The sequence below is a fragment of the Pinus tabuliformis genome, chromosome 3_2 (assembly GCF_031772625.1).
Source record: "Pinus tabuliformis cultivar Carrire ecotype Pingquan chromosome 3_2, CPIR1, whole genome shotgun sequence".
Classification (NCBI taxonomy): Eukaryota; Viridiplantae; Streptophyta; class Pinopsida; order Pinales; family Pinaceae; genus Pinus; species Pinus tabuliformis.
In genome coordinates, this window is record NC_142302.1 from 663,979,060 (window position 1) to 664,001,624 (window position 22,565).

Here is a 22,565-nt window from a genome sequence, read left to right on the forward strand (position 1 = left end):
CAATTCATCAAATAGTTACCAAAACAAAAGAGACAAGAACACAAGATGTTCCCTTTCTACCAGGGCCAAAACATCTCACTCTTTGAGAGGAAAAACCGACCAAATTCTTCTTATAGAGATTCTAATTGACGAATACCAAGATCATGACCCTTGACCTATTAAGCCACTCCAAGTTTAGGAAACCAATCCTCTTCTTTGTCACTGTCAAGTTCATCATCATCACTTACTTCTTCACTTGTCTTCATTATTGCATCACAAAGGTCATTACAGTTGCACCATTTTTGTACTTTTACCTAGATAATTGTTTCACTCTTACTGAGATCATGACCATGTCAACAAGGTCTCTATACTGACCTTGTCTTCATTGAGATCTTCATCATGACCTTGATTCGATGTCTTCATCGATGTAATGAGATCTTTGTCTTCATTAATATTAGGACCGAGACCATGGTTTCCATTATGCCAAGATCATGACTGTTCTAGTATGCCAAGAGTGAATTAATGTGGGGTCACAATTATGATGAGACAATGATCAGTGCCCTCTTCCTATACTGAGATCTCCATCATCACAATTACATTGAGCCTATGATCATCATGGTTATGAGGATGCCAAGACTTGATACCTGTGGTGCCTATCCGAAAAGCACAGAGATGTTTTCTATCCGAATTTTGTACCATATTGTGACCATTTGATTATACAGGGAATCTAAATTTTGTACCTTACTGTACCCACTGTAATTACCCATGATATTTTAGAGGCATCCGATGTTTTTTCCTCCTGTAATGTGGATTTCAAACCCCTGTACCCAACTGAAATTTTCATAAAATTCGAGTTCCTGTGCTTTCTATGGTGACCCTAGCCACATATATATAATGGTTAGTCATGCATATAAGACGACATGAGAGAGGGAACTATTGTATCTCCTTATTTGAGCTGACATGGCTGTATTTAATTCATTTTGCAAGCTGATGTGACGAAGAGGATTGTGTTTGTCATTTGGAGGGATATATAGACTCATATATATATTTCTCATGCTCAAGAAGAGCTCTTCCTACATGACATTGACTCTTTGGCATTTAAATATAAATACTAAGCTTCTCAATGGGAGCCATCTATACATAGAAGTTATTTCTCATGAAACCCATGAAGCAAGCATAATAATAAATTCATTTACTTGTTTACAAAAATCATAATTACAATGTCATTGTGAAGACCGAACCTTGTTACATTCTACAACATAGAGGTCAATTGATCCTTTAGGAACAACTAAGAGCCCCAATATTTTGGTGTAGTTTTCAAGAAGGGTTTCAAAGAATTTCTAGCCGTATCTCTGAAGGGTTGGGTATTAAAGACGAAAGGTAAGAACCTACACATGCACTATGTAAAAATCTTGTGCTAGTGCCTACCCTCAGCCGATACATTTAAATCGCTTAGTGTGTATGACTAGGAAAAATCCTAGGACTAAAAATTAGATAGTTATAGATAAAAAATCTACCTAAAAAACCACCAAAACCCAAGTTCAACCCGACCTTGAAAGAACAAACTTTATAAACGAAATCATTCGCAAATTAGAGTCTAAAGCGTCGGTAGGTCCCCGAACAATATTTGAGAAGGGTTATACTATTGTACCTCGAGTAGTAGGGTCATCCACTACAAATTACTCTGAGATTCATGACAAAATTGTAGGATCTGAGCAAATATTTAAAGATACATCTATTAGGCATCCCAGTCCTTCTAGTAAAAGTGAGGGGAATTCTTGCAATTTAAAAGAGGGGGAAGGTGAAACGAGTGAGCCATACCCACAAATTTCTTAGCTAGAATTTCTTGCGATGCCTGTTCTAAGGAAAGAACATCAATTTCCTGATCATAATAGAATTGTGAGACCTACTCAACCTGGCCATATTATTACCTTTCAAATAGTACGTCCTGCTGACAAAATTCTTGAGGTTTACATGCATATTTTTAACTAGATATCAAATGCAACACCAAGAACACAAACTTTGACCATAGAATATCCTATTTTTGATCCACAAGCCAATGCACCAATGGAAGCTATCCCATTAAAGAATATTCATATTTTCCATGGAATGGCTTCTGAGGATACCGATGCATTTCTGTTTGAATTTGATATTTTATGTTGGGGTTACAACTATACCAGTGACCCTAAAAATTGTTTCCTCCTACCTTAAAGGGAGTGGCCTTATATTAGTTCATAGGACTAGGAGGGGGTACCATAACCTCATGGGATCAAATGAAAGAAGACTTCCTGACTAAATATCAAGACTACTGTCAATCCAGGGATTCAAAAGAATAAATATTTAAAATGATGTCAAAAGAAGATGAAACATTGGAAAAATACGTTGAAAGATTTCAATGTAATTTACAAAGATCACCTTACACTGCCCTACCTAGGGAAGTATTGAAAACTATTTGATTAAGAGCATGAAAGATGAATGGATAGAAACACTTAATTTAATAGGACAAGGTGATATTTCCAAAGAAGAATATGGAAATATCATAAAATTGTGTACTAGGTGCTCAAGAGGAAGTATACAAACAAGACCTAGACTTTTTGATCCTCTCTGTAGAATCAACGAAACTATAGGCGGAGGAGTAACTTAAGAATAAATTGGTAATCCCTTAAAAGATTTCAAAACTGATATTTTGAGTACATTAAATACACATTTGGATGTCCTACAGGTAAAACAAAAATAGGTTGATGCAGAGCAGGCCTTGGCTATTTTGTTCCCTCGTTTTAGAAAGAAGCACAACCACAAAGACTGTCTCCTAGACACAATTGAATTATGTGTTCTCTGCGCTAAAGATCACTCAACCAAATGATGTCCCTCACTCCTTGGATTAAAGGTTGTATTCAAGGAAGCTGAGGAAGATCCAAAACCAGCGTACCTCATGGCATAGTGACGACAGTGGCAGACTTGCCCTCCAAGTATGACATGGGATCCTTCTCTATTTTATTCTAGTCAATATGCTCAACAACAGATTCCTAGATCAACATGGCAGGGCCAACAACATTTTAATACCACTTGGAAATCTCAACCTTACTCTGTACCACCCTGGATAAATTAGCCATTTACTATACCCTTGTGGCCAAATCAATAGTATCCTACATCTTCATGGAATAACCCATCGAATAAATCATACCCTTCACATTGGGAAAACTCATCCACATATGAACCAATGTAGTCTTAGAACTGGCAGCATCTAGTGGGACCAATTAATCCATTTATTGAAGCGTTGTCTCAGTCAAGACCACCATTTCAAGCTCCACTCCAGTTACCCCCAAATTTTCCACCCCCATTTCATCCTCAATTACCTGCTCAGTCGAATCCTAATCTGAATAATAGTCCCATCCAATATTTGGAAAGTTTTGAAAACTCAGATTGTGATTGTACTTCCTTTGAATGTAATGAGCTATGGTTGAGATCTTGACGAACTATACTTCCTGAAGATAGTTTAGGAAATTGAGAATAGGTAGACATTGAAAGTCCTATTAAACAACAACCTTTAGCAGAACACGCTCCTCCCACCATAGTTTTCATTGAAAAAAAGGGACTTGAAAAGTCAACCAAACAACAAGATCCTACTAAAACTATGGGCGTTGCTCCTCCATTCGACTTATTGTTATAAAACCATTGGTCTATTTTGATTTCGATCTCATAGGGGAACTAAAAAATTTATGTATTAAGACCCCTCTTCTCTAAGTTATTCGGTATGTCTTGATCTATGATAAAACCATTAATGAACTGTGTGTCAAAAATCCTGGGAGAAAACCAAAATACCCTTCTACAGTCCATGTTTTGGGAACACTTTTTGACCTTATTTTAGGGAAGAAAATACCTATTAAATATGATGACCATGGAAACCCAATAGTTACTATTCAAATTCAGGGTCATAACTTCCCAAATATCTTAGTGAACTTAGGAGCTGCAATAAACATTTTGACCGTAGAAACCTGTGGGATCCTTGCAGTCACAACATTGAAATTGACCTCCACTATGCTGGATTTAGCTGACATATTGGTAGTGAAACTAGGAGGCACTCTAGATGATATTATCGTTTTTGTAGATTCCTAGGAGTACCTAGTGTACTTTCTAGTTATCAACCCTAGAAATAGGTTGGATGGACACCCTCTCATATTAGGGAGACCATGGATGGAAACTACATAAGGATATATAGGATGCCACATAGGGAATATGACAATTGAAAAAGGGACTCTTGTTAAAAATCTCATCTTATATCCACCCTCCAAACCCAACTAATCAATTGGAAATTACCAATCATTCCCTCCCAAATATTAGAAAGAAAATTTGCGTTCTCCTCTTAGTTTGGATGAAACTCTTATTTTTAAAATACAAACTAAGGATGATGTAATTAATGGCTTTCTTAACCAATCTTCTACTGTTGGGAATCTAACCTACCAAATGTTAAAATTTATGCTCGACAATGATGCCCAAGTAGATCCACTAGAGGATATGAATAATGATCACATACCCAAAAATGTAGTTCATAATAGTGTTCGCATCGAAATTTAACCTCGTAATACTTTGAAAATTAATGCTAATCTACACGACTTGCAACGTAAAATATTAATTCAAATTCTCTAGAAATATAAATAGGATTTTGTGTGGGAATATTATGATATGAGAGGCATCGACCCTCAATTGTGTACACATCACAATTATATAGAAAAAAGATTCTTGTGCCATTCTCCTGCCTCAAAGAAGATTAAATCCACACCTTAAAGATATAGTAAAACAATAATTGCAAAATCTTCTTGAAATTAATTTTGTATATCCTATCTCTGACAACTAGTGTGTTTCACCAGTGGTTGTAGTCCCTAAGAAAATGGAAAATGGAGAATTTGTGTGGATTACAAAGAATTGAATAAAGATACAAAAATATATTACTTTCCCCTTCCATTTGTATATCATGTCCTCAACACTCTTCCTAGAAATAAAATTTTCTCTTTCCTAGATGGTTTAAGTGGATATAACCAAATCCAGATTGCTCTCGAAGATCAGGACGAAACCACGTCCACCTATCCATGGGGAACATTTTCATACAAGGTTTTACCATTTAGGTTGTGCAATGCACCAACAACTTTCTAGAGGGAAATATTGATCATTTTTTTTTACTTAATTAGTGGACTTGAACTATACATGGATGATTTCACTCCCTATGGAAATGAATTCAACCAAGCCTTACGAAATCTAGAAAAAATTCTTGAATGGTGCATCACTACTAGATTATGCCTTAGTAATGAAAAGTTTCATATGTTGATGATAGAGGGCATAGTTTTGGGACATTACATATCTGTTGCAGGTATCCAGCTAGAACCAACAAAGATTGAGCTAATTCTTATGTTACCTACTCCTCGTACACCAACTGAGGTGCGTAGTTTCCTTGGCTATGCTGGTTATTATCATTTCTTTATAGAAAAAAATCCAAAAATAACAACACCATTATATGTATTTATAGGAAATTTAGAATTTGAATGGACTAACAGGTGTGATGTTTCTTTTTCAGATCTTAAAAACTTGGTCTCAACAACGCTTGTGTTATGAGGGACAAACTGGAATTTACCATTCCACATTTCATATGATGCATCAGACATAGCAATAGAAGATGTAATTAGACAGGAAGAATATAAAAATCCTTATCCCATCTATTATATCAGCATGAACCTTACACTAGCAGAGCTAAATTATACAGCGACGGAAAAAAATTCTTAGTTGTTGTTTATTCTATCATTAAATTTCGTCACTACATGACATGATACCCAATTTTTTTATATATTGATCATTTTTGCATTAGGTATTTAACGAATAAACCTATTACTAATGGTCGAATAACTCATTGGTTACTTTTATTAGAGGAATTCTATATTACCATAAAGGATCAATCAGGGAAGGAGAATCTTGTTGCAAATTTTCTGTCTAGAGTTCTGATAGTGGCTGATTCTTTATCTATTGAAGATCAATTTCTAGATGAATACTTGTTTTTCGTGACAGTTAAAACACCTTGGTATGCTGATGTGTCCAATTACCTAGCAACAGGAAAACTGTCAGAACATTTATTGTCACAGGAAAATAAGCTTATTGTTCAGAGCAGTGCACGGTTCTCTTGGATTGACGATTACCTTTCCCATACTAGATCTGATTTTAAAATCTACAAAGGCATCAAGGAAGATAAACTTTATGATATTCTTAAGGATTTCCATGATGAACCCTACGATGGACACTTTGCTAATCAAAGAACTAGATATAAAGTGTTACAGATAAGCTAATTGAAGAACTGGATATAAAGTGTCCAGAGTTGTGATAGTTATCAGAGGATGGGTCACCCAATTCAATCCGATGAAATTCCCCTGCAACTGCAAATTATACTCGAACCTTTTGAAATATGGGTGTTGGATTTTATGGGCCCCTTCAACCCACTGTCAAATCAGAAGGTGTATATTCTGGTTTGCATATACTATGTAACTAAATGGGTGGAAGCAGTATCTCTCTCAAAGGCTATAGAAGAGGAAATTATTAGCTTTTTGTTTGAACTATTTTTGCAGTATGGACTTCCTAGAGAAATCGTAGCAGACAGGGGACTAGAATTTACTGCCCAATTTTTTTTTTCTACTTTAAAGAAATATCACATTAAACACATAATTACTTTCCCTTACCATCCTCAAGCAAATGGACAGGTGGAAAGCACCAATAAATTTTTCGAGGAAATTGTGACCAAAACAGTGTCTACAAATTGCCGAAACTGGGCCACAAAACTCCCTAAGGCCTTATGGGCCTATCAAACAACTTGGCAACAACACTGTTGGCTATTCATCGTACCAGCTTGTCTTTGGCTCAAGAGGCCATTTTTTCAATAGAATTCAAAATCAAGACTCTCAAAAGCACAAGGGAAGTCGGATTAGATTATACAAAAATGCAAAAACAACACCTGCAACAACTTAATCAACTCGACAAAATGCACCTATTGATCCTATAATGAACAACTGTTATTCAAAAACAAAGGGCCAAATGGCATGATCTTCTCATCAAAAAGAAAACTTTTCAGAAAGGAGATTGGACGCTATTAGATGATTCCAGGTTTCAATATTTCCCAAGGAATCTCCAAACAAGATGGCTAGGACCATACGAGGTCACGAAAGCTCATGAAAATGGTACAATGAGCCTTACTACGATTGATGGTTCTAGCATATCTTTCGTTGCCAATTGACACTAACTCCGCTTGTATCATCATCCACTCACACGGGTGTATTTTCTTCACGAGGTAAGTAATTGTTCCAACTTGCAGGTAGTTGATCAGGGAGGTAACCCTGCAACTACAACTAGCTGAAGTTTCTTTTTGAAATTTATATAATGTACATACTTTTACAAAAATTTTAATTGAGCTATGTTAATTCTAAAAAAGTGGGGGAGGGGGGGGCGGTTGTTGTTTCCTTAGTCATAGTTTTTGTTCCCTTAGTCGATGTTGTTTTTCCCTCAATAACCATTGTTGTTCCCTTAGTCACGGTTGTTATTCCCTTAGCCACAAATGATGTTCCCTTTGTCGCAATTGTTGTTCCCTTAGTCACAGATGTTGTTCCCTTGGTTGTGGTTGTTGTTCCCTTAGTCATAGTTGTTGTTCCCTTGTCACATTTGTTTTTCCTGTGACTGCAAGGCTTTAATAATGAAGTCACCTTGGAATTTACAAGAAATTTGAGCAATCGAATAACAATGGTAAAGGGTAGACGAATACTAGTAAATGAAGAAGTTTTAGCAGAAGTGACAAGCCTTTCCACATAAGGTGAGAAGGGGTTCAAAATTCATATTCCACTAGAGGGTACAACATCTCTCTTTGAGAATTTTGGAGAGGAATTGGTCAGAAAGGGAAAAGGGTGTAATCATGCCTCATTGTCAGAACCTTGGAAGGAATTAGTAGGCTTCATACAAGATAAATAATGTGCGATGGTCGGTATGACATGGTGAGAGGGCAACATTTGAAGTTAATGGCAACATTGAGACAAAAGGTAATCCTAAACTTGCTTTGTTTTCTAAATTTTCTATTGCATGAACCTGATTTAAGACTCAAAATATATAAGGACCAAGCCTCAGTAGTGAGTCACCATGGGCTCATAAAATTGATATTTGTCAGAGATTTGAACCAAGCGAAATTGAGTTGGGAAGAGTTCTTAGGAGCTCCTGAGGTTCCACCAAAAACCCGAAGCACCCATTGAAGATCCTGGAAATATCCCACCTAATAATGAGTAGCTGGAAGAGAATGAGGAGGCAAATCAAAAAAAAAAGTTACAGTAGAAAGTACCTCGTAGGGAAAAGCACAAAAAACATCTCCCCAACAATTAACTAGTGAAGAGAAAACAATTGCTTCCCTCTTGGCCTCCCTACCTACAAAAATAAGAATATTGGCTAGGTTGCTAAGTCACAAAATTTTATAGACTCCTATGAAGAACCGTTGGAGGAAAGCGGACCTCAATAACTTTCTGATACACAGGAAGTCCATTAGGAGGATTCTCCTCAATAACAGGAAATGGAGGCAGCCCAAGTTCTGGAAGGATTGGAATTTTTTTTGAATTATGTGAATTTTGAAGAAGCTACGAGTTGCTGAGGAAATCCTTCTAACCAAAAGAAACTGCCTAATTCTCTAATATCTCCCCCTAATTCCGAAACCTCTAAAATTTTAGAACTCATTGAAGAACTTGAGAATAATTGTCTTCAAGGACATTTTGCAGACTTCGTTGCAACTTCTTGGAAACCTCTTCCCCTAAAGAAGTAACTTTATAGTCTCCTTAGGAAAACATGTGACAAGAAGTCAATATTAATTTTTCAATTGAACCCCAAGTTGACAGAGACCTTTTGGAACCCATAATTAATGCTATCTTTGAGTCCACCAAGGAAACGTGATTGACAAACCTAAGGCTATAGTTGTCATTTCTCTCTCCTCTTCTCCAGTTACTATGACAAAAATTCTAGGCAAAATATTGATAGGGGACTGAAGGATAAAAGGAATAGAAAGACTAGCTAAGAAATGGATTTGTTATAAAAGAGAATAGGAAGCTACAAAGGAAGGTACAACAATTAATGAAATGGTTATAGGATAGTAAGGCCCAAAAATATCATGAGAAGATAAATTATAAGAAGAAGGAAGTTCGAGAGAATGAGACTCAAACTAAATTTGAAGACTTTGTTGTTACCTCTATGGTGGGGACTCAAATTAAGTTGGACACATTAAATATTGATGATCTAACTATTGAAGCAGGGACCCAAAGAGATTCATCAACTCTCGTTGCAAAATTTACATAGACATAACATGTGCCTCCATATACTCCTTTAATTGTGGAAACCACCATTCGGGTTTTGAATAAAAAGATGGAGGAACAACAAGAAACTTTAACACGATATAGAAAAGAGGTAATACCTCAGAAGGAGCATCAAGAACTGCTTCAAAAGTTTAAGGCATTGACAGTTATAGAGGATGAAACTTATGTGAAGATGAGAGCAACTAAGAAAAAGGTCCAATCCCTGAAATATCAGCTTGAAAAGGCCACAGAACAAATGAAAGAAGTATGTTCTATATATTTTGATGCTCTATCATGTAGATCTCTAGCCATAAATTATGCTTTATTTATGTTAGAACGGTATTTGTTACTTAAAGTCAAGGCCATTCGGTCAGGGAAACCATATGAATTCAACAATGTTTCATATTTTGTTAATTATTTTCATAAGCAAGATGATAATACAAAGTACTTCTTATGTGAACTATACATGCACAACTTCTTCCTAGAAGAGTAGGTAGATGAGAACCCTGTTCCTTTTATAGGGGATATGCAGTTCCAATATTTTACATTATTCTCTAGAAATCAGATAAAGTGAGCTAAAGTCTATAACATATTCCAAAAAAGAGAATTTGGCCTCGACCTTTGGGTTATAGGAGAACCACGGAGTCCTTTGTGAACAATCATCTATCAAAAGAGGTTTATGGAACAATCTAGTGTTGTTGATGCTTTGACACCAATTCACAATGATGTTTTGTAGTCAGGACTGGAGTACCTGGGAGACATTAAGGTTGAAGCTCTCAGAGGAGTCAAGCAGACATGGAAGGCATCGTCTAGTGAAGTTAAAAACAAATAACCTTTTAGCCTTCGAAATTTTCACGCTGCAATAAGTAGGGAACAATATTATGCTCATCTGGTGTTGGAAGAAGGTCCTAGCTGGATAGGGTGAACATATAGGTGCCCCATGATCTGGTTCCCTCAAGAGGATTACAAATCTAAATATGAATTGACCAAGGTAGGTAAGTATGTTGATTTTCAAGAAATCCAGAGACGAAACGGATTCCGACATTATGGAGAAAATCCTTACCCAAACTATTCCCTAACTGCTCTTCATGTCAATCACTTATTTGCTTGAGTTCATGAAAATAGGTAAGTTGGGGGGTGATGTTGGGATTTAGAATTGATACATTTTCTTACCTTATTTTCTTATCTTTATATTAGTTTTCTTAGCTTTTTATGTGTAGAATACGATAATTCATGTGATATAGTTCCTAAATAAGAGTTAATGGATTTTTATTACTTTATCTCCTTAATTAATCGATTTAAATTGTGAAAGGTGTTGTTTACCGACGATTTGAACCGTTAATTGAACAAGGATATTTGATATCAAATGTTGTTACCTAGAATAGTCATGGAAGAATGAGTTTTGAGGAGTTGTCCGGGTTAATTATAACCAATTGAATGAGATTGACTTCTATCATGGATGGATCAGTTGAAGAAGAGATATTGGCCCTGTTATTCCAAGGAAATATTGGAGATTTTGTCATTTGAATAAATAATCCTGAGAATCTTCAGATTCAGAAGATCGCTTTTCTATTTGAACATAGACTTGTTTGTAATATATAAATGAGGAATTGAACCTTAGTAAAGAGGTTAATAAAGTTCAGGCTATAGTCATTTTTTTATCTATGTTATAAGTTTTTACAAACAATCCTTATAATTCTCTCACTATAATTTAATGGATACTTTTGCGGTTTGATCTTAACTTATTGCGTTAAATTAGCCATAATAAAGTTGAATTCCAGCGATCTTGGGCCCAGTCCTAGAACTACTACTATCCTTTCTTGTATTCTTAAATGCATATTTTTATTTCAGTCTTTGTTAACAACTATTCAATTGAATTCTAGATCTAATTTTTGGTTATAAAATTTACTATTATAGTCTCAGACTTTGTAGTAGTTGTAGTGGAATATCATAGAGTTAGAGTTATTTCAATTGATTCTTTGAGCATTATATTTCATTGTTGTTTCTTGTGATTAATGTTGAGTTTTTAATTAAGAACATTCGATATTATTTTCAGTAGATTCATTTCTAGTCATAGTGTTGTTCCTTTCTTACAGATGCAGTTTCCTAGGAAACATCTATGCATGTAGTTGCATTAATTCATTGTTTTTGGTAGGATATTTTATGCTTTGATTCTTTTAGCAATCTAGATTGTTTAAGTTGAAGTCTAGAAATCGAGAAAGAGTTGTTTCTTTCAGTAAGTGTGCATTGTTCCTTCCATTATTATGCCTTTATTTTTCATTAGGACTATATAGGTTAGGTGACATTAGCATTATCTCTTGCACAAACTGTGTGTACAACATTGAAATAAATAGACGAAACTCTAGGTTGATGATTTAATGTTTAGAGGTCATTTGATCCTTTAGGAACAACTAAGCACCTCAGCACCATGGCTCCTATAAAGTAGGAGACATTCTAAATGAATCAAGTTAGACCCTCAAATCGAATTAACTAAGCTAACTAAGTCAAATTAACTTAGTTAACTAATACAATTTCTCATGAGATGTGGAATTATAATTTTATTCCCAATTTAATTCAAGGACAAAATTAAATTAGGATTTCCTTGTTGCATTTTCAACAAAGCATATAGTGTTGATAATCCATGATATTGGCTCATGATATTATAATAAATCCTATTTGTAAATAAAAAATCTCCATGGTAAAGTGAAAGTCAATTTCTATGGTTAATAATATTCTTACATTCTTTTTAAAATGTATATATCTTTAACTCATACGTCAATTCTTTTTATAATAATAATAATAACAAAGAAGTTTATATTTAGTTATTCTTAATCTTGGAAATGTAGGATGTATCATGAAATAAGTGTTTTGATTCTTATCATAGACTTATTCTTATTTTTCGAAATAGAAGTGTCAAGGGCATTTTCAAAAATCCTTGAAAGGAGAATATTGTGTGTGTGTGAGAGAGATATTTATATTTTAAAAAATAGACAAAACATTGTATAAAATAAATGAAAACATGTATATTTGTATATAAAGATAAAGATGGTGTTGATTGTACACTAATCACTAGAACATCAATCAATTATATTCTAACAATTACAAACAAACATGCAAATTTTTAAATGCTATAATAAAAAGTAGACCATTAACTTGTATTTCAAATAGGTTATTGATCAACTATTAATATATCAAAATATCAATGTTTATAGAATAAATGATTTACAAATTGAAATATTAATATCTAAATGTCCAAAATATTGATCTATTATCTGTGACATATAAATCATTATTGAAAAATGAAAAAACAAAAAAATCTAATATCTAAGATTTAGTTTACTATTATTTTTTCCTTAAGTCACCATTGTGTTGGCTTCCACTTAGGGGTATTGAAGTATATGAAAGTATATTTTTTTTTCCAAGTTATCTATGATTGTCCAAGCTTGATGTGTGTATTGAAGAGTCACAACCCAAGGGTATCTAAGTCGTCAAACTCGAGGATCGCACCTGACCTGGGTCACACCAGCCCATATTTGACTGGATTTTTTAGCATGTCTCCTCTTCCTAGCACAATTCACAACCACCCCCCGTAAGGGTTGATCCTAGGTTGCCTTGCTGACGAGGCCCATCCTCAACCAACTGTGCTAGTGAGACTTGACATATGAAAGTAGAATTGAAGATGAAGCCCTTACTAATATAATTGGAGTTGTGGACATAGGGACCATTACACTTTGATGAGGGTAGCATTTCAATGAGATCATTTTTATCAATAACAAAATTTTCTGGTTGCTCTAAATTCAACAACTCATTTTCCCAATTATCTTCCTTTTGATTTTCTTTTCCTCCTTGATTTAAGGAGATAACAATTACAGCATATTACCAACAAAAACCAGTCTCTCTAACCACTTTACAATCAATGTGTTTATTTGTTTTCACACTATGGATGTAACAAAAGGCACTCCAATATATCTATGTAGAAAGAGTGATCAAGAACACTTTAGGTATGAAAGCACCCATATTGATAAATATAGTTCCAAACTTTGGGAGTGCCTTTAAACTCCTAAAGTAAAAAATATCATGACCAAAAAAATCCAAAATGAGCTTAGATGTACTTTGTTTAAATCCTAAAACTATCCTAAAGAATGAATAGGTTTTACATGACTTTAAAAATTTTGTAAATAGAGAAACCATACAAATTAAATGGCTAAAGCCAATTGGCATTGAAATACTTACCTCAAGATACATTTCACATTTCCAATATTAAAAAAAATCATAAAATAGATTAAATTGTAACTTTATTATTATTATTATTATAAAAAAGATTAATATATGAGTTAAACACACACACACAGATATATATATATCTATATATATATATATATATATATATATATATATATATATATATATATATATATATATAACATGTAACAAAACTCTTAACCATGGAGATTCACCACTACTTTACCATGAAGATTAAAAAAACTTTGTTAGAATACCATGGGTCAATACCATGAATTAATAATATGAAATGCCCAAAAAACCATAACTCATGTTCATATAGCACATGTTAATGTGACATTTTATTTTAATTAACTAATTTAAATAAAACAAAAAAAAGACATATCTATTTTTGAGATAAATGTCCACTTTTGATTTGCAAGTACTATTAAGAATATTTTGTCGAAGAAGCATGTCGATTAGGGGGAAGGTGGATATTTAACCTTATATAAGAGAAAAAGGAACATAACTGCTTTGAAGATAAATCTCAACCTTTGATTTGTGTATACTACTAAGAATATTTTAAAATATTCCATGGAAATCAAATCCCCACCATCCACCTAATAATTATTGATAATTAAATATAAATTCTAGAAACTATTTTACGTAAGAGACATGCATATGGCCATAATTAATTATTTTTTATAAACAATAATGACAACAATATTTTTAAATAAAGTTATAATTTAATTACTTTTTATGTTTTTTGAATTTTAGTATTGTGAGGTGTACCACCAGTTTAGAACCATCTTAGCCTCAAATCCCTCAGAGCTATCAAGCATTGAGAGGAATCAAACCTCTTGAGGTGAAAACTATTTTTTTAGTGCAAAACTTGAGGAGAGGTTTTCACCTCAAGAGATTTGGTCCCTCTTCATGCTTGATAGAACTAAGGTTAAGGTGGAGCTAGGCTGGTATCAGTTGTACATAGTTACAATTTTTTTTGAAAGTCTAATTAATATAATCATTTTAATTATACTAAATATACCTAAGATTAATCAATTCATTTTAATTTTAAAGTTGCTCAGTTACCTTTATTTTTTTAGTTCTTTATTTGTTTTAGTTTGTTGAGATGATCAAGACCATTAATAACTGAAATGATAAAAAATGATGAAATAAAAATTTTGAATGCAATGTGAAAATGTTACAACATTGAATGATAGAAAATATTAATAGTAAGAATGTAGTCAATTACAAATAGTTTTGATTGTGATGGATCTCAAACTATATTCTTCTACTATTCTCGTTGTCACACTTGTTAGTTTTTAGCATTCTTCATGTTGATCATATGAAAAGGAGAGTTGAAATCATAGACCATTCATATCTTTAAATTGAGCTATTGTAGTAAATTTCATACCTTGTCTCTCTTGCTCTCTAACATTAAGAACAATTTTCTCCAAAGTTAATCATTGTGACTCGTGGAGTGTTAAACCCCAAGTAAGTTTCAATGGTAGTTGTTTTCTATCACCTCACTTAAAGGCAATGTGACTAATGTTGAATGATGAAAATTGGGAATAATAAAAATGTAGTCAATTACAAATAGTTTATAGTTTCTAGAAGAAAGCATTTCAAGTAAATAAACTCTTTATTTAAGATTAGAATTGAAATATTTTATTTATCGTTGAATCACTGTGACACAGAAATCAATGAAATTCATCAGTAATTATTTTGGGCTTACACTGAAATTAATCCACTCTTCAACTCTGTTACCATCTCTCCCCTCTCTCTCCTTCTCTCTTCTCTCTTTCCTTTTCTTATCTCTCTATATCTCCTTCTTTAAATTAATGTATATCCTAATATATTAATAAATATCAAATTTATGATTATATTAATCCAAATTTATTAAATGAAATATAATATTAAATCTCACATTATACTAAAACTTTTTCACCCTAATATATTGAATATATATTAATTATGTATGATTTCAATATATATACATAAACGTGAAAGGTGAAAAGTTTTGTTCTCCAATCCAATTTAAAATCATTTTCATGAAAAATTTGGATTCTTAATTATTATGTAATTAAAGAATTGTGTACGTTAGTTATGATTATAAAGAAAAAAGCATGCTTATGATTGAGAATCTCTATTCATGATATAGAAATATTCAAACACTCAATTCCATTCATTATGTATTCAACTCAAGTTATTTCAAAGATATAACACTCACGAACTAGTAGTTATTATAGATTTATTTTAAGCACAAATTTAACATAAGTTTAGAAAGATTAAATTTCATCGGGTGTAATTTATATTTTTAAATGTAAAAAAATAATGTGTAATTTTTAATGGTTTATTTTGAATTTTATATAGACTACATAACTTTAATTTGTAAGTCAAAGGAAAAAAATAGATTTCAACAAAAAAAATATATATTTAAAAATTTGATTAAACTGTAAAATACGAAAATCACTTTAAATATTTTAACTATAAAAACTTCTTTTTTTCAATAGTTTATAGGATATATACATAATTTTCTAAAACAATATATAAAATATTTTACATCATATGTGGCTTAAGCAATTTTATTAGAAACGGTCTTTTTGTTATTAATATATTTTTAAATATACTTAATATTAATTCATATTAAAAGATTTTATTGATATCCCACATTGAATATTTTATTATATACAACAATAGAATATTTTCTTTTAACATATATATGTATATATGAAGTTTCAAATACCACAAGAAAATACCACGTGTTGTCAATGCCTAAAACTTGTCAATGGTATAACTTCATATATATCTATATATACAAAAAGAAATGTTAAAAGAAAATAATTTAATGTTGTATAAAATAAATATCCAATATGAGTTATGAATAAAATATTTTAATATGAATTAATATTGACCTATATTTAAAAATATATTAATAACAAAAAAACCATTTCAATGTGGGTTGATCTATGTTGGTTATAGTTCAACATTGCTTTTCTATTTAGAGAATATTGTATTATTATTTTAAGGACACATGTCAACTCCAAATTGAACATGAACATACTTACACATCACCTTCACACTAGGCTATAGAATGAGCCTCTGGGCTTAATAAATATTTCAAAATAGTGTAAAATATGTATCTTTTTTGTAAATTTGAATAGAAATAAATATTATGATTATTAATCTTAAAAGGGAAATTAGACAATCTTAAGACTTAATTTAAATTCCTTAAATTTTTTAAAGATTAAATTTCTCAATTTTTTTTTGCAATTTGCAATTATGATAAACTATTTATTTCAAATTTAATGAAAAAAGGTTCTAAGAGGCTTAGCTCAATATGTTACTAGTAGTTACGTGTCAGATGAGTGGTTGAGTTTCTCAGAGATTAAAAAAAAAAAAAAAATCTTAATTGAGAAAAATTATTAAACTAATTTTTTGAATTAAATAATTCTAAATAAAATCGTCTTTATTATTTTTCTCCTTTAGCCTCACTTATCTCTCATGCAAGAAAATCATGGTTTTACATGTTTTTTTTAACACCTACACATAATTTGGCTCTTATGTTATAACATTATTGCTAAAAACCCTTCACAACTCATGTAGACTTTATCACAACATTCTTCCCTAAGGGAATCGAGGAGGAAGGCTTCAAAACTTGAAATTGAATTCATGACTACCTTCCATTTCCACCTAGATTGATCATTTCTGCCGAGTAGGTCTTTAGTTTTAATACTTCTTTTTCTAAAAGGCAAGCCTACCCCATGATCTTAGAATAAATTAATCTGAGTGGACATCTCAATAAAATCTCTATAATGAAAATAAAGGTGTTGAATAATTCGACATTTGAGTCCATCTACAACCATAAAATTTAAGAATGATCTCTTCAAGTAGATGGTTCCTCGAATCATATTGAACATGAATTTGATAATTCTTAAAAGTTTGAACATCACCGTAATTAACTATCAAATAATGAAAGTTACTAGTAGAAGTTGACATGGTATAAAGGGAATTTTCTAAAGATAATTTCATGTGGTAGAAAAAGGAATTAGAATGCCCATATTTTATCGGCATGTTTGGAATTTCAAAAGAGGAACAAAATATAACTTACATAAGGGTTGAAAAATGCTTGAAAAGGCTTCATTAAAGGGGTAGGGTTCCTATAAAACTAGAGCTAATCATGAACAATGGAATTTTTGTCCGATAGTTAAATTCCATAACAAAAGAAAAAGACTTGACACTAAGTTTTATTTTCACAGACTCTTGCAAGAAGCACCCATGAACTTTACCTATCCAAGGACAAAGTTTAGTAAACCTTAATGAAATATAGTTAAATACAAAAAGAAACCTATAGAAATAATGCAGTCTCCCTCCTCAACTAAAAGGGGATGAAGTTGTGAGTTTGACGATAATATAGGCTTGTGAGGAAGGTGAAAATTCTTGTATTTCATCTGTGTATTCTTCCCCTACCATGGATTTACTTGTTGAATTATAGATCACTATGCTATTTATAGACATCGGGTTATGTCTTTAACTTCAAAAATATGATCTAAAAAATTGGCTCAATAAAGTGCTCTAATACCACATGTAGTGTTTTTTGTTGGTAAATTGGAAGATGCAAAGAAGAAATAATATAATTTTCTCAAATTAATTATACAAATGAAATATTATAATAACATTAAGCAATAGGAGGATGATAATATTACAAAATGATATTCCTTTTATTATTGGAAATAATGTGCACTTGTGCCTTCAAGGGGGAAACCTCGAATGAATAGATTTTCGATTACAATACACTTCATAAGGCATCTAGTTATATTACCTCCACTTCTTCATATGGTCCTCTCTACCTCATAGGAGCATTTTATAGATGGAACATTCTAGTAGGTGTGGCCTTCTAGTAAGCACTTTTACAATTACTACTTTGACACTACATTATTGGCATTACTTACTATAGATGACCCCCATATGTAGAAACCTATATATCTACTTAGATGTTAAGGGTCAGACCCTAACATGACCTTCCCATTAACAAGTATCATTGTCTTCAAGGATGGACACAAGAGAATTATTGAAGGATCTTTGCAAGTTCCCTTGTGGCATCCCTAGATGACATATCCTTTCACTATACCAAGACCTCCTAGTTAGTGCACTAGTGAGATGGAACTATCCTTTCTTGTGGATGCCCTTTGGCTACAACCAAATGAAATTGTCTTCATTTAGCTGCCAAAGGATAACTCAAATATGATGATTTGATTTGATTATATTTTTTAAGAGAGACATATAAAAGATTAAATGAATTTTAGAGTGTTCGGAAAGTTCCAATTTGTGATTTTCTATCCTAACACATGTTGAGGACCTTATTGGGGATGTAAAACTTGGGAGCAAGCTTCTAGTCGTTTTTGTCTTTTAGGGAGGTTTTCTTACAAGGCTACAATAAAAGGAACACATCATTCTATTCTTCAAAATGGAATTTAGAATTATGCTTATTATCCTTGTGCTTCATCTTATTTTAACTCACTATTAGATTATCCTTAAGAGTGTAGAGAATGTTGGCATCACCTATGAGGGTTTTGGCTATATCCTACACCATAGAGACTCTAAGTGTAATTATGGGGATCGTTGTCCATTTACAATCCAAAATGGAGTCATTTGAGTGGAATTATGGTAAGTTTTATTATGCCACCATTGTATATGAGGTAACTATATTATAGCTCAAAAAGTCACCCCCTAGGGTTAAGAATAAAATTGCGTCCTTTGCCAAGTTAGAGGATCAAAATGTGATTGGTGAAACATAAAAGAAAATTATGTTTAGAGGGATCAATTATCCTACCTAGTGGTGGGGACCAAACTAGAAGGCATAGCAATGCTCCTACCTAGTTGTGGGAACCGAACTAGTAGACCATCAACACCCTCTCTAAATTGGAGTCCTGAAACAATGTGAAAGATCGATTGGATAAGCTTGGATTTAGTCCAATTTAACTACTTAGATTAAAATAATCATTGATTTGGTCTACATTAATCATCACCTATGATACGGGAAAGAAAATGTATAGATTCAATGAAGGCCAATCATGAGGAAAATCTATATAAATGAAGCTCTTCACTAGTCATAGGAGAAGAAATGAACTAATTCTATAATGTTTCAAGAGTTGTGAATGTGATAAACTTATGCATGAAAATGTACACCAGTAAGAATAGAGGTTAAGAAGTAGAATAGGGGAAAAGGCTTTGAGAACTCAACAGTGAACTCTTGTTCAATTCAAGAGCTATAGTAATAAAATATTCTCCCCATATTCATCTATCATATTCTCTGGTATTTTATGTGATTGATGTTTTTTTTTTCACTAACATTGTTTTGTAAGAAGATCATATTCGTTTCATTCTCTCTGTGTAGGTTATTTATGATATCTAGGAGAAAATATCTAAAGGAGATCTTCCTTGAGCTGGCATCGTCAAATAGAGTTAGGATTCTAGCATTAGAGTTATGCTCTCTACTTTATTATTATGATCTGAAGTGCTTGAAATTTTATGATTTATTTAGCTCCACTTCCTCATTCACATACATTGCCTAGGAAAGGCCTTTTTATGTTTAATTTAACCTATTACTGTAGACAAAATTTCCCCTTTAACAAAAAATGGTTACTTCACTAGGGAGTTCCCAGTAAGTCAATTTTTGTATCCTATTGTAGTTAATTTTTCTTGTGGATTTTATGGTTCCTTGGAATTTTATAGTGGTCAATAGTCTTCTACAATGCTTGGATTCAAAACCTAGATCCAAAAACTTCTTGGATCTATTTTTTCCCTTTGTTTTGCGCCTACAATTCAGATTAGGGCATTGATAGCCTACTATTTCGATCTATATAACTGCAAAAGAGAAATGATAGGGCTTATGGTTTGGTCAAGTCTTCCCCAAAAGAGCGTTGAAAGCTATTTTCCTTGGAAATTGAGTTTTACTTAGGATTTTCAAGGGTTTTTTGCATCTCTACAAGCCTTGTAGGGGTGCATTTTGAATCTGAAGTTTTGGGCTTTGATCATTGGTTTTTAACTGAGTTTGCATGCAATCTTGCAGACTTAGTTATCTTATGGTTTAAAACTTGATCTTGAGTATTGATTCTTATCAAGAACATTGGTGTTCATATACCTCTCCGGCATCACTGTACTTACAACCCTAAACTATTTTTCTGTTTGTGAGCTTGTGTTGAAGGATCTAGTTGGATTGGCCGACCAGTCAAATATGAAAAAGGCTAGTCGGCCTAGCCGGCTAGACTCAATGTAAACAAATTGTAATATAAGAGATGGATAAATATGATAGATTAGATAGTGTGGTTAATCTAACAGTTAGACTCTTGTAATTTTATATCATTCTATATGTACCTCTCGAAATAGTAATGTAACAGATATTCCTAATATAATACATAACACATATATGTGACTTGGTTATCTCCCCATTAATGTGTATGTCTCTTTATATACTTTATGTATGTTCACTTATGTCTATCTACTGGTAACAATGTGCATTACTTTCTAGAATACAACATTGGTTCTGGAAAGAACTCAAGTCCAATATAATATGAAAGCATTGATGTTGACCCTAGACGAGATACAGTTATGGTGGGAAGTGAAGATCAATAACTATCTAGGAAATTACACATGAAGGAATCAGTTGTCGATTGCGGAAGCTAGGGCTAACTTCTTCACGGAAGCACATGAGCATTTTATCGAAGGAGCTCTGATAGAGATGAAAAAGTTACTTGAAAACATTAATCATGAAAAAACCTCGAAATCAAACTGATGAAAAGACGTTCGAACAAACCTACATGAGTGGCTCAAGTCGATATTGGAAGAGTATTATGAAGAGCGAGCACTAGAAGACCAAACGTCTGTTAAACATATAAGAATTAGATTCTACGATGATATACACAATGGGTTATTCTGTATGATACTAACTCTACTACATAAATTCCTTATAGAAGAAGGTGCAAGACACATTGTTGAATATCACCCACCACTAGTAATTCTAGAAGTATCGACTAGAAAGAGGACTAGGAAAAGTGGTGGAAGTTTCTCGAAGCGCAGTGTAAAGAAGTGAAAGAACTATGGGATTATTTTCTAAGAAAGTATGTTAATAAGTATGGGAAACATATACTCCCTCTCTAACTAACACTAGTCGGGTCGGCATGGGGGGGTAACACACCATGAGGAATAAAAAGGAAAATAAAATAATAAAATAAAATATTTGGAGAAGTATTAGAGTCGACAAAAATGGAAGAGAAGAAGTCATCTGACAAGAAAAAGCAACAAGAAAAGAACTGACCAAATAGTGACTGACAATACAAGAAATTGAATTACATACAAAAATTAGCAAGAGACCTTCGACAATGTCAGCGAGAAAAAATTAGAGAACAAGAATACAAGAAGAAAAGAATGAAAAACGAAGAGCGTGAGAGTGAATATGCATAAGACTCCTCCGAAGAGTTAAGAGGTATAGCACCACTCGCCTTGATAGAGAATGAAGGTCTACTGATAACTCAAAGAGAGCAAGTAGACACTATGGAAATAGATGATTCTGGTCCAGCAATAAGAAGTTCTCCAAGGAGATCCTTGTTGAGTCCAAGTATAAGAGAATTTAGTCAAGGAATTATTCTGAAATACCTTCAGTCTAGTATACCGATCACTGAGAAAGAAACCCTCAACAAAATAAAAATTATGCTCAAAACCATCTAAATAATAATAATGAATTAGACCAAATACTTCTCCAACTATATAAGTTCATGATCGTACCCCCTATTACAACTTGTATCTGCTGAAGAAAACCAAAATCCAAAATCAGATGATAGAGAGTCATGGCCGCCAACAAGTCGATTCACAGAATATATAAATAGGGAATGTCAGACTGAAGAATGCTATGGGGTAAGATGCACGGTGTATGGAGAATGAAAACTATCCTCAAAGGCCTTCTCGGGACCTTTGACAGACTATAAGATTATCTGCAGATGCTACCAAGTTATACACATG